Source organism: Lithobates pipiens, unplaced genomic scaffold, assembly GCF_037356315.1.
Source record: "Lithobates pipiens isolate NorthernLeopardFrog02 unplaced genomic scaffold, aLitPip1_a1.2 Scaffold_3, whole genome shotgun sequence".
Lineage (NCBI taxonomy): Eukaryota > Metazoa > Chordata > Amphibia > Anura > Ranidae > Lithobates > Lithobates pipiens.
Window position 1 is genome coordinate 92,299,325 of NW_027507790.1, and position 13,299 is coordinate 92,312,623.

The 13,299-nt window shown below is 41.3% G+C and overlaps 1 protein-coding gene across 2 annotated transcripts in view; it reads left to right on the plus strand.

Moving 5' to 3' along the window:
* The window catches only part of WSCD2 (WSC domain containing 2), a 478,077-nt gene that overhangs the window by 209,898 nt on the left and 254,880 nt on the right, over nucleotides 1–13,299 (plus strand). For both annotated transcript variants that reach the window (XM_077462039.1, XM_077462040.1), the window contains one exon: nucleotides 5,695–5,826. The gene's annotated coding sequence lies outside the window, so the exon portion shown is untranslated. The remainder of the gene's footprint in view (nucleotides 1–5,694; nucleotides 5,827–13,299) is intronic.

Here is a 13,299-nt window from a genome sequence, read left to right on the forward strand (position 1 = left end):
TTTCTGTGTTGGAACTTAGGGGGTGTGGAAATTTCCCAATGGGTTTCTTGTAAACACAGAATGTCTGTCTGTAGTTTAAGAGCTTCCCTCCATACAGCAACTCTTTTGGCCGGGTGGTTTAACCCGTGGGCATTGAGAGAAGTCACTTTAAATGCCATGGGTAATGAGAATAAGTGATAACTGTACCTTGATGTGTCCCAAGTAGATCTCCAAGGTTTTCCATTCCAGGGATGGAAGTGTCGGTAGAGTACATGCTTTCCGTCCGTTGTGCTGTTGGCATGCCATCTCTCGGGTGTGAGATCAAGGGTAGGATATGGAGAGGGGGGGGGGAAGAGTCAGCAAGTGTAACATGTAAAAGTTCAATTTCCATCAAAATCTGATGGCAGTTGAAATGCACATTATTTAGGAGGGGAACTTCGTGTGCTATAAGCTCCATATTGTGTCAGGGAATTGTATTTGTGTTGCCTTAGTTTAGCGAGGTGATTGTGTGTGTCGCTTATTGGATTTCTTTTTATGGGTCACAACCTGCCAGTCACTTTTTGAGTCAAGCCAGGTTGAGGAGGGGGATCCCTCCAATTCTTGTGCTGGAAGTATATCTCATGAGCGCAGTAATGCAAGTCCTTCATCCAGACTGGTTACCACTGAAGATGTGCCTTTGTTTGTCTTTATGAGTTTAGTGGGATATCCCCATTTATATCCAATACTTTGGTTGCGCAGTGCCTTAGTTATGGTCCCTATCAATTTAGCTTCTGCATAGTGTACCGTGAGAGATCTGCAAATACTTGTATGTTGGAGTACTGGTCAGCGGGTGTTACATTTTTCCTAAAGGCCTGCATGAATTGCTCCTTCACGTGAAAAAAGTGCACCACATAAGAACATCTCTGGGTATGTTCTCCGGTAGGTGTGCTGGCTTTGGGAGTCAGTGTATTCTGTCAATAATCAAGTCTGTAGAAGGTAGTGAAGGCAGATAAGCCGATATCAACTCTTGTGCATATTGATTTAATTGTGCCGGCTGAATTGATTCTGGGATGCCCCGCAGCTTCACATTGTTCCTATGTGATCTGTCTTCTAAATCAGCAACCTTAGCTTTCAACCAGGCCAATTCATCAGACTGATCGTTGTGGGCATCTACCAGTGTGTTGTATGATGCTGCGTATTCTCCCATTTTCTTTTCCATATGTTCCATTCTGCCCCCCAACTCCTTCATATCAGCCTTAAAGTTTTTCATGCATTCTATTAAATCCGCATGTAGTGAGCTGCGTAGAGAGACTAACATGTCTTTTAGTGTGATGTCGGATATAGGCTGATTAGCAGTGGGGAAGGAGTTAATCATGTCCACCATCTCCCTGTGTCTTCCATGGAGCCCTGTGATACACTAACCTTATGGCCGTATGAGTCTTCTGCCATGCGGGGCCTTGATTTAGCTGGGCTGCCCCATAGTGATGTTGAGGCATCCGAAGGGTGTTGCTGGCAGCCCACTTTGGAGCTCTGGCTCTGAGGATCCGAGGGAGAGCCGCCTGTGTACACTGGAGAGCAGATGGCGGCGCCATCTTGGCCTTCACTGTGGCCTTTAGGGGAGAAGAAATCTCTCTCAATTTTTTTGGCTGCCCGGGGTTCTGCCGTTTGCGCGCCATCCCTGGGTGGTGTGTGACCCTTTAGCCAGGTGTTAGGGTCAGTATAGTCGCTCTAGCTTGCCTCGGTGTGCAGTGATTCCCATTGTTGGAGCGGAGCTGGTGTCTCAAGTGTCCATAGCACAGCACGCAAGCCACGCCCCCCCTACAATAGCACTTCTAAACCTAAAACCGTCCACTCTCTCCTACTTCAAACTCATATTACATATTATTACAGCCATGAAACAAAAAATTGCCAAAGCTTGGAAATCCCATCAATAATTGCTGAAACTAAAAATAGAGTCAATCAAGCAATGTTCCATGCCAAAACAAAGGCTATAACTAAAGATAAAATATCCAACTTTGAGAATATATGGAATTTCTGGGTGACTCACTTTTTGTATTTCAATTTTGATGCTTCCCTACTAAGACCTTGGTAATCTCGATTTATACTTCCATCCTCTGCAGTCATGGTATGTGTTTATTACCATATACTACCCGGGGACACCTACTACCTCTCATTTCTTTCTTCCATATCTATTTTTTCTTCTACCTAAGATTACTTTTTCTTTTATCCTTTCTCTCTTCTACTTTTTTCCCCTATTCTATTTCTCCTCTTTCAATTTACTTTTTATAAAGTTCTGGTAGCAGAACTTTTATTTCCTTGGTTATCATTATACCAATTTTACATAGTTCCAATATGTAGTATACGATTTTAGATTCTATAATAAATTATTTATTTATTTTATTTAAAAACTATACTCTTGACATGTTTTTATTTTTATCTGAGGTCATCTTATATTAACCTGGTCTAAGTTGGTTTTATGCTCTCTTATACAATGTATGACGCAATCTTTTTTAGTTAAACTACTTTTAGTTTATGTTGGAACTACAACTCAATATTATTACCATATATGTAATCTTTTCTTTTGCTGCCACCATATGTACTTATGTATATTAATTGATAAAATTCAATAAACAAATTTGAAAGAGAAAGTTATGATCATATCATAACTATCAATTAAAAAAAAAAAGAAGCCAGTATATGCAAACAGTACTCATACATTTCATAAGCACTTATCAGAATGAAGTATGAAAATGCCTGTTAATACCAGTAGCACAAGGCTAAGCTTCCTGAAAATCACTCACTCTTCTGTACTTGATCTCATGTGTAAATGCGTAGCACTTTAGAACTGCCATCAGGACAGTAATGAATGCAAAATTAACTTCGTTCCATTTATTTCAATGAAAGCAGAAAAAATGGGATGCATAACCACCATTACTTTAATGGCCTTTAATCTTAAACCATATGTCTTTGATTAAGTAGAAAAGACTGCAGGAGCATCTGGTGCAAGTTATAAATAAATATTTAAATTTGAATGCTTTTTTATTCAACAATAAAAACTATAATTCCATCAACATAAACTTTGTCCATTTGTAATACAAGATCAAGCAAGAATGTAAAGCTTATAGCTATAATCTTTGAGTAATCCTTTGAAACATATTGTAAACCCTGAGACTGGTTGACTATTTTGACTGCAGGAGTACAGTGAAGGATGGGTTATAAATGAAGAATATACCTAAATGTTAGCTAATAATTATGGAATAAACCACGGAGGATTGGTGTATAGTTGGCTGTTTTGGCAAAAATTGGCAAGGAAAAATGAAGGTCAAATGTCACTGATCCCTGATCTCAATGTAACTGTTAAACTGACCATAGATTTTTAATTTACCCTTACCCAAACCGTAAAGGATAAGATCGCCCTTTCACGTGAAATAAAAAGGTGAACTAACTCCAAATATTCTCACCACCCCTCCAGACCCCCTTTACATAGCTGCCATGATGCCCTGTGCTGCTGGGATAGCGATCTGTACACTGTACATACTGAACTTATCCATTACCATCACCCATATACCATACAGAATGAATTGAATGAACTTACCATTTAAGCTCATCTGAACTCAAAAATTAACCCTTTGAGGACCTAGCCTTAGATATTATTTTCATATTAAATACAGACATACTAAATGATGTGTAATTTAACACTAATGCAACGTACACATGACCAAACTTTCCAGCAGAAAAGGTCAGACGGAATCATTCCGTCAGATATTACGATCATGTGTGGGCTACATCTGACTTTTTTCTTCAAAAATTTAGACGGACCTAGAAATAGAACATGTTTCAAATCTGTTCAAAGGAATCAATTTCTATCGGGAAAACCGTTCGTCTGTATGCTGGTCCGACTGACCAAATATGATGCTAGGGCATCTATTGGATACTGGCTATTGAACTTAATTTTCTAGTTCCGTCGTACGTCATCACGTTCAAAACAAATGGACTTTGGTCTGTTCATGTGTGGGCAAGTCCATTCCACCAGAACTTCATCGGGAAGACCGTCTGACCTTTTCTGACGGAAAGTCCGGTTGTTTGTACGCGGCATAACAGACATAACATCACTCTTGATCATGCCTTCAACAATTTTCCTCTACATAAAGATTAGACATGTGTACAGTGAAAAATATTTTGTTTTGGGATTTCGGTTTAATCCAAAAAATAAATTTATTTAGTTACTCCCAAAAGTCACTTTTATTTATTTTGTTTTCATTAAAAAATGCATTCATACGAAAACCCGAATCTGTCAATTCCGGTCGAATGCTCCTCTCACATGCTATAGTAGAATTCGAATGTTGTTTGACTAGTAATAATTATAATTATTATTATTACTAGTCAAACAACATTAGAATTCTTCTATAGCCCATGTGCGGACCATAAATGTCCTCTTCAGACAAACGTATGTCTTTAGCTGCTTCGCTGAATCTTAATGTTGAACGGTATTATACGTGTGTGGTGGCAGAAGTGTCAGCAGTACCTAAGAAAGAGCTAGTAGCGGAGACATTGCCACTTTTTTTAGCAAGGCGTCCACCATGACTGCGACCATGACCTCTACCTCTTCGTATGCATTCATACGAAAACCCGAATCTGTCAATTCCGGTCGAATGCTCCTCTCACATGCTATAGTAGAATTCGAATGTTGTTTGACTAGTAATAATTATAATTATTATTATTACTAGTCAAACAACATTAGAATTCTTCTATAGCCCATGTGCGGACCATAAATGTCCTCTTCAGACAAACGTATGTCTTTAGCTGCTTCGCTGAATCTTAATGTTGAACGGTATTATACGTGTGTGGTGGCAGAAGTGTCAGCAGTACCTAAGAAAGAGCTAGTAGCGGAGACATTGCCACTTTTTTTAGCAAGGCGTCCACCATGACTGCGACCATGACCTCTACCTGCCTTCAATTTTCCGTTAGAACGGTACATTGCTGTATATTTAGTTCTAACAGAAAATGGACTGGTGATAGTGATCAGACCTGGTAACAATGAAAAATCAAATGAAAAACAACAAATATACCAGTGTTGGCAAAACTACCTGTACACAGGTAACGGATTAGGGTAGATAGAATCTATAATATAGAATCTATAATGAATAATACCCCCCCCCCCCCCCCAGAACACAGACAGCCTCTGAGGCTATCACAACACTAACACTAGTATCAGTATCATGTTTAACACAAACACAATAGCAGATGAAATGAAAACGTTAAGTTGAACTATAGCTTGCTTCACTATTCTGCTGCTGTGCTTATTGCTTAATAATTCAGGTTCTCTGTTAACAAACAAATGGACCAGCTAAGATTGACTTTCTAAAATGATTCAGTGTGTCTCTCTCTGCTAGCAATTGTAAGTGAAAGCAAGTTGGCTGTATGTGTGTTGTAGCTATTTTGCTGCTCCTCCTCTTTGGTTACAGCCAATAACATTCATCATCATCATTTTACTTCCCCCACCCACTTTATCAGCAACCACTAACAGCTCTTACTATTGTCTCTCTAATGTCAAATCTTTTCTCTCGATGTCAAATAATCTTGGACTAATAGGTTCGGTAGTTAGGTTAAGCACATTCGACTGCAGGTTCGATATTGTCACCGTCATGCAAATCTTCTATCTATCTATACTGAACTGTTGACTTAATGATACGAAAATATAATGGATATGAAAATAAAGCCTTTTTTTTATTTCAGATCTTTCAGATTTCGGATTCTGCTCGTTCGTTATCATTTTGTTAAAAGGAACATGAAAATCCCCGAAATTCAACGAAAATGCATTTGGAGGATAACGAATGCACATATATAAGAATGATGGTATCATCCGAGGTCAGCATTTACTTCCTAGACTAAGATTTTGGCTCAGAAATTACACAATCGTGCAAACTCTGGTACCTGGCAGTTTTTTTTAATTGTGTTTACAAAATTAAAGTCTCTCACCTTGCAGTCTGGGAGAGCAGAGACTGAGGAAATGCTTGCTCCTGCTTGCAGCAGATTAATGACATCCTTACAGCCTAGGCAAAGGCACTGGACTGGAGCTCAAGGACTGGCTTTAAGTAATAAAAGGTTGAGATTATTTGAGAAGTAATACTTGTGCAAGATTATGTAAAACAGGAAGGTAGTTAATGGCAGAAGACCCCCCTTATATTGACCACCATTGGGAGAAGCGCTCCCTTTCCTTAATTGGCAAATGGAGAGGTACCTCCTTACACTGAGGTTCAATGGGAAGGATGGCCCCTTACAGATAAAAATATAATTGGTTTAATTGTTTACTTATTTAAGAGGCAAGCATAGAGACACCATCAGTTCAACATTGTTTTTTATTGTGTATTTATTCAATTTTATCATTAGTCATATACATAGGATATCAGATTGAATATACAATAATACCTGTATATAATTATCACAAAACTTCATACAGTGCAAATGGGGGGGGGGGGGGGGGGGTAACAAACTGGCATAAGTATATCACACAAACTAAAAATTTTACTCTCTGGATCAACTATCAGTAAGGTTCCCAAACTGAGGGACTGAGGCACTCTGTGGAAGCCTGACTGGGGGGGGGGGGACACCATGGAGAAATTATCAAAAAGAGTCAGGAAGTCTGAGAAGACAAGATTAGCATAATAACATGAAAGCGTAATGATGATATAGGATGTAATGGTGTGGAGCCAGGGTTAAGCTCAGAATAATCCCATAAATCCCAAATTTTTGAAAACCGAGGAAGTGAGTTGAAACTGTAAGGTGTTCCATTCTGAGGATCTGCTCCAGTATCTGAAAAGCCTATGAGAGGGTAGGTGGGGAGGGAGATAGCCATCTCAAGGGTATAGCCCTTTTGGCTGCCAAGAGGATGAAGGTAGCTAATTTTTGGGTGTGCTTGGAGATGCCAAGGAATGGCAGGCCCAGTAGGCAATGAATCAGATAACGAGTATAATAATTTCAAGAAGGCCTTGTAAGGGGGCATCTTGATGATGTGGAAACAGCCTCCCAAATCTTCTGCCATTGAGGGAGAGAGATAGTTCACTGGGTGACCTGAGACCATTTCTGCATTTATGAATATTGTGTGTTAGTAAGTGGGAGGGTTCTATGGAGATGCATATAGATATTCGAAATAAGGTGGGTCTGGTATGGGCCTTTGGCACATAAAAGTTCAAATGTAGTGGGATTATCTAGGGTTTAGGGTTTGGGACTTAGAGAGGAAGTAGTGTCTAAATTGGAGATAGGAGTAGAATAGTTGTTTTAGGGATCTGGTGTTTTCATTGAATTTCCGCAAAAGATAGACGGTTACGAGATAGTGGATGCACTATGTTTTGAAGTTGAAAAATTCCAGCCTGCGATTAGGGGTACATTCGGGTGTAGGGTAGACTATCCGGTAAATCGGGGTTAAAAAGCATGTTTAGTAAAGGTGGACATGGAGAAGGGAGAGAGAACTGTCTGGGCCATTTCTTCCATATAGAGATTGTGAATAACATAGGATGTAGAGAAAGATCCCGCAGTTCGGCACTAGAGGTCTCTAGGGTCAACCAGATCATGGAGCAGGGATGGACCAGGCATGTTATACTAATTCCTATCTCTGTCCAAACACTGGATGCCATTCTAGTAGACCATGTGATAATTGGTTTAAGATGGGTGGCAAAGTAGTATTTGATAAGGTCTCGGGCTCCTATACCCCCTCTAGAGTGAAGAGCTAGCATCACTTAGCTGGCTATATGGTGAGCTTTATTATGCCAAATGAAGTTAAGGAATAATCTCTGCGTGGCTTTGAGCTGTGACATGGGTATGGGGACTGACAGGGTTTCAAACAAGTACAGGAGTCTCGGTAAGATAGACATCTTCAGGACATTGATCTGACCTAAGCAAGAGAGGTGAAAAGCGTCCCACTGGCACAAAAGTCAGTCAATGTCATGGAAGAGTGGGAGGAAGTTGGCCTGGTAGAGGATGGAGTATGTAGGTTAAGTTTGTCCCTAGGTATTTGAGAGATTGTGGGCACCAGTGGTAGGAGTAGTTCTGTTGTAGAATAACAAGAGCTGGTGGAGGGATGTGTTATGGTAGGGCTTTTGTCTTGCTTGTGTTGAGTTTTTTTGTACCCAGAGATTGTGCAATTTTTTTTAACAAGTCATGGAGATTCGAGAGGGAGGTATGGGGGTTGGTCAGTGTCAGTAGGATGTAGTCTGCAAATAAAGAAAGGTTATACGCTCTCTGGGGTAACGCGACCCCATGAATGTCAGGATTAGGGCTCCAAACATAGAATAAAGAGTAAGGGAGATAGCGAGCAGCCCTGTCTGGTACCATTACTCAAAGGAAGCAATGGTAATAAAAAGGAGGACATCTGAACTTGGGAGGAAGGTTGGGAGTAAAGGCTGTGTAAAGCTGATAAAAAGGGCCTTTAAATCCATATTTGGAAAGGGTAGCAAACATAAAGGGCCAGCTGAGCTGATCAAAAGCTTTTTGAGCAACTAGTCTAAAGTTAAGGCCGGGTGTGTTGTTTTATTTAACAGGCCTGTAAGATCAATGGTGCGTCTCGTGTTGTTGCCGGCATGTGTAGTGGGCACAAAGCCTACTTGATCCTTGTGTGTGAGTCTAGGGATTATGAGGGACAGTCTGTTGGCCAGAATTTTCGTAAAGATCTTGTAATTCGAATTAAGTAACAAAATGAGTATATAATTGTCAGGTAGGGAGTGATCCTTACCAGGTTTTGGAATCACGGAGATGTGAGCATGAAGGAATTGGGGATGGGGTAAAGTTCCTTTGAGCAACGAGGTAAATAGGGATATTAAGTGTGGGCTTAAAATCGGGAGGAAGGTTTTATAATATGAGTAAGGCAGACTATCTGGGGCAGGGAATTTATGAATTGTGAGGTTTTTGACTACTTCAGCTAATTATTTGGGGGTAACCATAGAGTTTAAGGATGAAAGGTGCTCTGGAGAGAATTTAGGTAGATGTAAGGATTCAAAAAAGGAGTCAAATTTTTCTTGTGGTAAATCGTATTTGGGGGCCTTTTTTAGACAATTATATCATTTATGATAAAATTCACCAAATACTTTAGACATGGTAAGAGGGCAGTAGGTGGGGGTACCATTAGTTTGCATGAGAAAATCTGGGGATGAATGGAATTTGGAATTTATTTACCAGCATTCTATGATGTTTGTTAGAGTACTCGTAAAATTTCTGTTTGGACTACAGAAGAGATTTATCGATTCTCTTCTTCATAGCTAGGAATCTGAATTGGTTTCATAGTAAAATAATGGTTTGGAGCCTAACCACCACGGGGGAAGACACCAAGAGCTCCTCAGCTTTGCAGAGTTTAGTCATGATAGAATAGCGTTGGAACGCTCCATCCTTTTCAAGCGGGAACCTGTAGAGATATATTGACCCCGGAAGACAGCTTTATATGCTTCTCACAACGTGGAGGCCTCAGAGACCGTGTTTTCTTTGAATTGGAAGAACTCAGGCTGAGGGATAGATGGTCTCTAGTCTCTGGAATACGTAATAAGGACTCCTTGAGATGTCAGTGGCAGGTCCTGGGGCAGAGGATAAGGCAAGGTCTAAGTGGACAGAGGAGTGGTTTGACCAGATTATGGGGTTAATTTCTGAGGAAACCGTAGATGCCAAAAGGGGTGAGGATACAAAGAAGTGGTCCAGTAAAGTTTGTGGGGGTGAGAGTAGAACGTACATTGTTTATGTGTAGGATGTTTAATTCTCCAAACATCTAGGAGATTACGCGCTCTCATGAGTTTACGGAAGGAGGTCAAGAGGCAGTTGGCTGTGGTGGCCGTCTTGGCGGTAAATAGTATATGCCTATCCATGCCAGGAGGCATGGTCATGTTCATGGTCATGGTCGTGTTAAAATCCCCACCGATAACTGTAAATGGTTGGTAGAATTTGTCTAAGTTGTCAAATACTGTGGAAAGGAACAGAATTTGTTCAGAGTCATAGACATTAACTAGAGTAAGGGATGATAAATCTGTCCTGGGGATCTAAATATGAAGAGTTGATGAGCAAGGGGCATGAGCGTTTAACTAAAATCGCCACTCCTGCTTTCCCAGATGGGTCAGAGGCCATAAAGGCTATTGGGAAGTGTTTGCTAGCAAATTTAAAGGATCCTCCAGGACAGAAATGGGTCTCTTGGATCATGATCACATCAGCCCTAGAAGATTTAAACTTTCAAAGCTAACCACCTCTTTTGAATATGTATGTTGTGGTCGTTCAGGTGCTTATCTAATAGTTTCTTGAAACATTTACTGCCCCTTGCTGAGACCACCACCTGTGGAAGGGAATTCCACATCCTTGCTGCTCTTACAGTAAAGAACCCTCTACGTAGTTTAAGGTTAAACCCCTTTTCTTCTAATTTTAATGAGTAGCCACGAGTCTGGTTAAACTCCCTTTTGCAAAAAAGTTTTATCCCTATTGTCCGGTCACCAGTAGGGATGAGCTTCGAGTTCGAGTCAAACTCATGTTCGACTTGAACATTGCCAGTACGCCTGTTCACCGAACAGCGAACAATTAGGGGTGTTCGTGGCAAATTCGAAAAGCCGCGGAACACCCTGTACAAGTCTATGGGAGGAATCTAAAGTGCTAATTTTAAAGGCTTATGTGCAAGTTATTGTCATGAAAAGTGTTTGGGGACCTGGATCCTGCCCCAGGGGACATGTATCAATGCAAAAAAAAGTTTTAAAAACTGCCTTTTTTTCGGGAGCAGTGATTTTAATAATGCTTAAAGTGAAACAATAAAAGTGTAATATTCCTTTAAATTTCGTACCAGGGGGTGTCTATAGTATGCCTGTAAAGGGGCGCATGTTTCCCGTGCTTAGAACTGTCCCTGCACAAACTGTAATTTCTGCAGGAAAAAAAGTCATTTAAAAGCACTCGCGGCTATAATGAATTGTCGGCTCCCCGTAATACAGATAACAATCATTGAATGACATTGATAAAAAAAAAAAAAGCTTGGGGTTCCCCCAAATTCAATTACCAGGCCCTTCAGGTCTGGTATGGATATTAAGGGGAACCCTGCATCAAATAAAAAAAAAAATTACGTGGGGTTCCCCCAAATATCCATACCAGACCCTTTATCTGAGCACGCAACCTAGCAGGCCGCAGGAAAAGGGGGGGATGAGAGAGTGCCCCCCTCCTGAACCGTACCAGGCCACATGCCCTCAACATTGGCATGTGGCCTGGTACGGTTCAGGGGGGTGCGCTCTCTCGCCCCCCTCTTTTCCTGCAGCCTGCCAGGTTGCGTGCTCGGATAAAGGGTCTGGTAAGGATTTTTGGGGGGAACTCCACAGCATTTTAAAATCCATACCAGACCCTTCAGGATATTTGGGGGTACCCCGCATCATTTTTTTTTATTTGATGCAGGGTTCCCCTTAATAACCATCCCAGACCTGAAGGGCCTGTTAATTGAATTTGGGGGAACCCCATGCTTTTAAAAAAAAAAAAAATTATCAATGACTTTCAATGACTGTTCTCTGTATTACGAGGAGCTGACAATTCATTACAGCCATGAGTGCTTTTAAATTACTTTTTTTCCTGCAGAAATTACACTTTGTGCAGGGACAGTTGTAAGCACGGGAGACATGCATCCCTTTACAGGCATACTATACACACCTCCAGGTACGAAATTTAAAGGAATATTACACTTTTATTGTTTCACTTTAAGCATTATTAAAATCACTGCTCCCGAACAAACAGCAGTTTTTAAAACTATTTTTTACATTGATACATCATCCTAATCTTCCTCTTCCTCCTCCGCGGAGATCTTCTGGTCTTCTCTCCTCCATGCGACGTCTTCTGGGTAATGGGTCGCGCTGTGACTTAATCAGCCCACTTACCTGTCCAGGGCGCCCGCGATGTCGGCCGACCCGTCCCTCGGCCATTTCTTGTAAGGGAAACAGGCAGTGGAGCCTTACGGCTTCACTGCCCGTTTCCTACTGCGCATGCGCGAGTCACGCAGCACTTTGTGAATGGGACGCGCTGTGTTCTGGAACGCACAGTTCCCAGAACACAGCGCGACCCATTACCCAGAAGACGCCGCACGGAGGAGAGAAGACCAGAAGATCTCCGCGGAGGAGGAAGAGGAAGATTAGGATGATGTGCCTAGCAACAGGCACTTCTGGTAAGTAAAAAAAAAAAATTTTTTCATTTTTTTTTTTTTTAGATTTTTTTTTGATTTTTTATATTTTTTTTTTTTTCAGGGTGGCCCTCCACTTTAAAGTGACAGTCAAGTCAAAATTATAAATTGTAGTTCAAAATTCTTGCTTAGTACTTTGTTTTTTTTATCTAGGCCAGCCTTTCTATACCAAGATTTCATGGAACCCTAGGGTTTGCTCACTGGTTATGTGGGGTACCTTGAGCTGTGGCACTGACACCCTGGAGACAAAGTCTGACAAACTGATAAAATATGTACAGGTCCTAGAAGAGGGCAATGCTGCCATAAAACATACCGTCACCCAGGCCCAAACCCAGCAGGAGGACCTGGAGAATAGGGAACGCAGACAAAATCTGCAGATCAGGGGTATTCCAGAAACAGTGAAAGACCAAGACCTCCGCCCCATCTACTGAGCTTGTTCAACATAGTTGCTCCCAATGTCCCTGATATTGACTGGCATTTAGATAGAGCCCACAGATCATTAGCCCCTAAACCCCCGGCTGGGGCAAACCCACAGGACATAATTGTCTGCCTCCATTATTATGACACCAAAGAAGCTTTAACCATTGCTACCTGCAATAAACTCAGGCTTGATTTGAAAGGGTCCAGGATCCAGATCTTCAGCGATCTTTCCCCTTTTACTCTGGCAAAATGAAGAAACCTTTGCCCAATAATGTTTCACCTCCAGGCTCATAAAGTCGTGTATCGCTGGGGTTTCCCCTTTCACCTCTCTGCCTCCCATGATAGCGTACAGTATTCTTTATGTGATCTTCAGGAAAGTGATGCTTTTCTATGCAACTTGGGCCTGCCACCTCTCCCCGAAGAAGATCCTACATCGCTTCCTACAACCAATGCATATTTTGGTTATGATCTCTGATTTTTCCTGGCCCCCATTTTTATGTGGCCAGGGCCCCCTCATCTGGGTTTTCTTTTTTCGCTCCATGGGGTGCGTCACTTATTGAGACTATCGCATTCTGGTCTAAAAGTTTAATCTTTTACATGTTTATTTTTTATGCTTTGTATAAAAAAAACGGGCGGCCGACATCGCGGGCGCCCTGGACAGGTAAGTGGGCTGATTAAGTCAGCAGCTGCAGTGTTTGCAGCTGCTGACTTTTTTTTTTTTTTTTTTTTTTTTTTTTTAAACGGCCCTCCGCTTT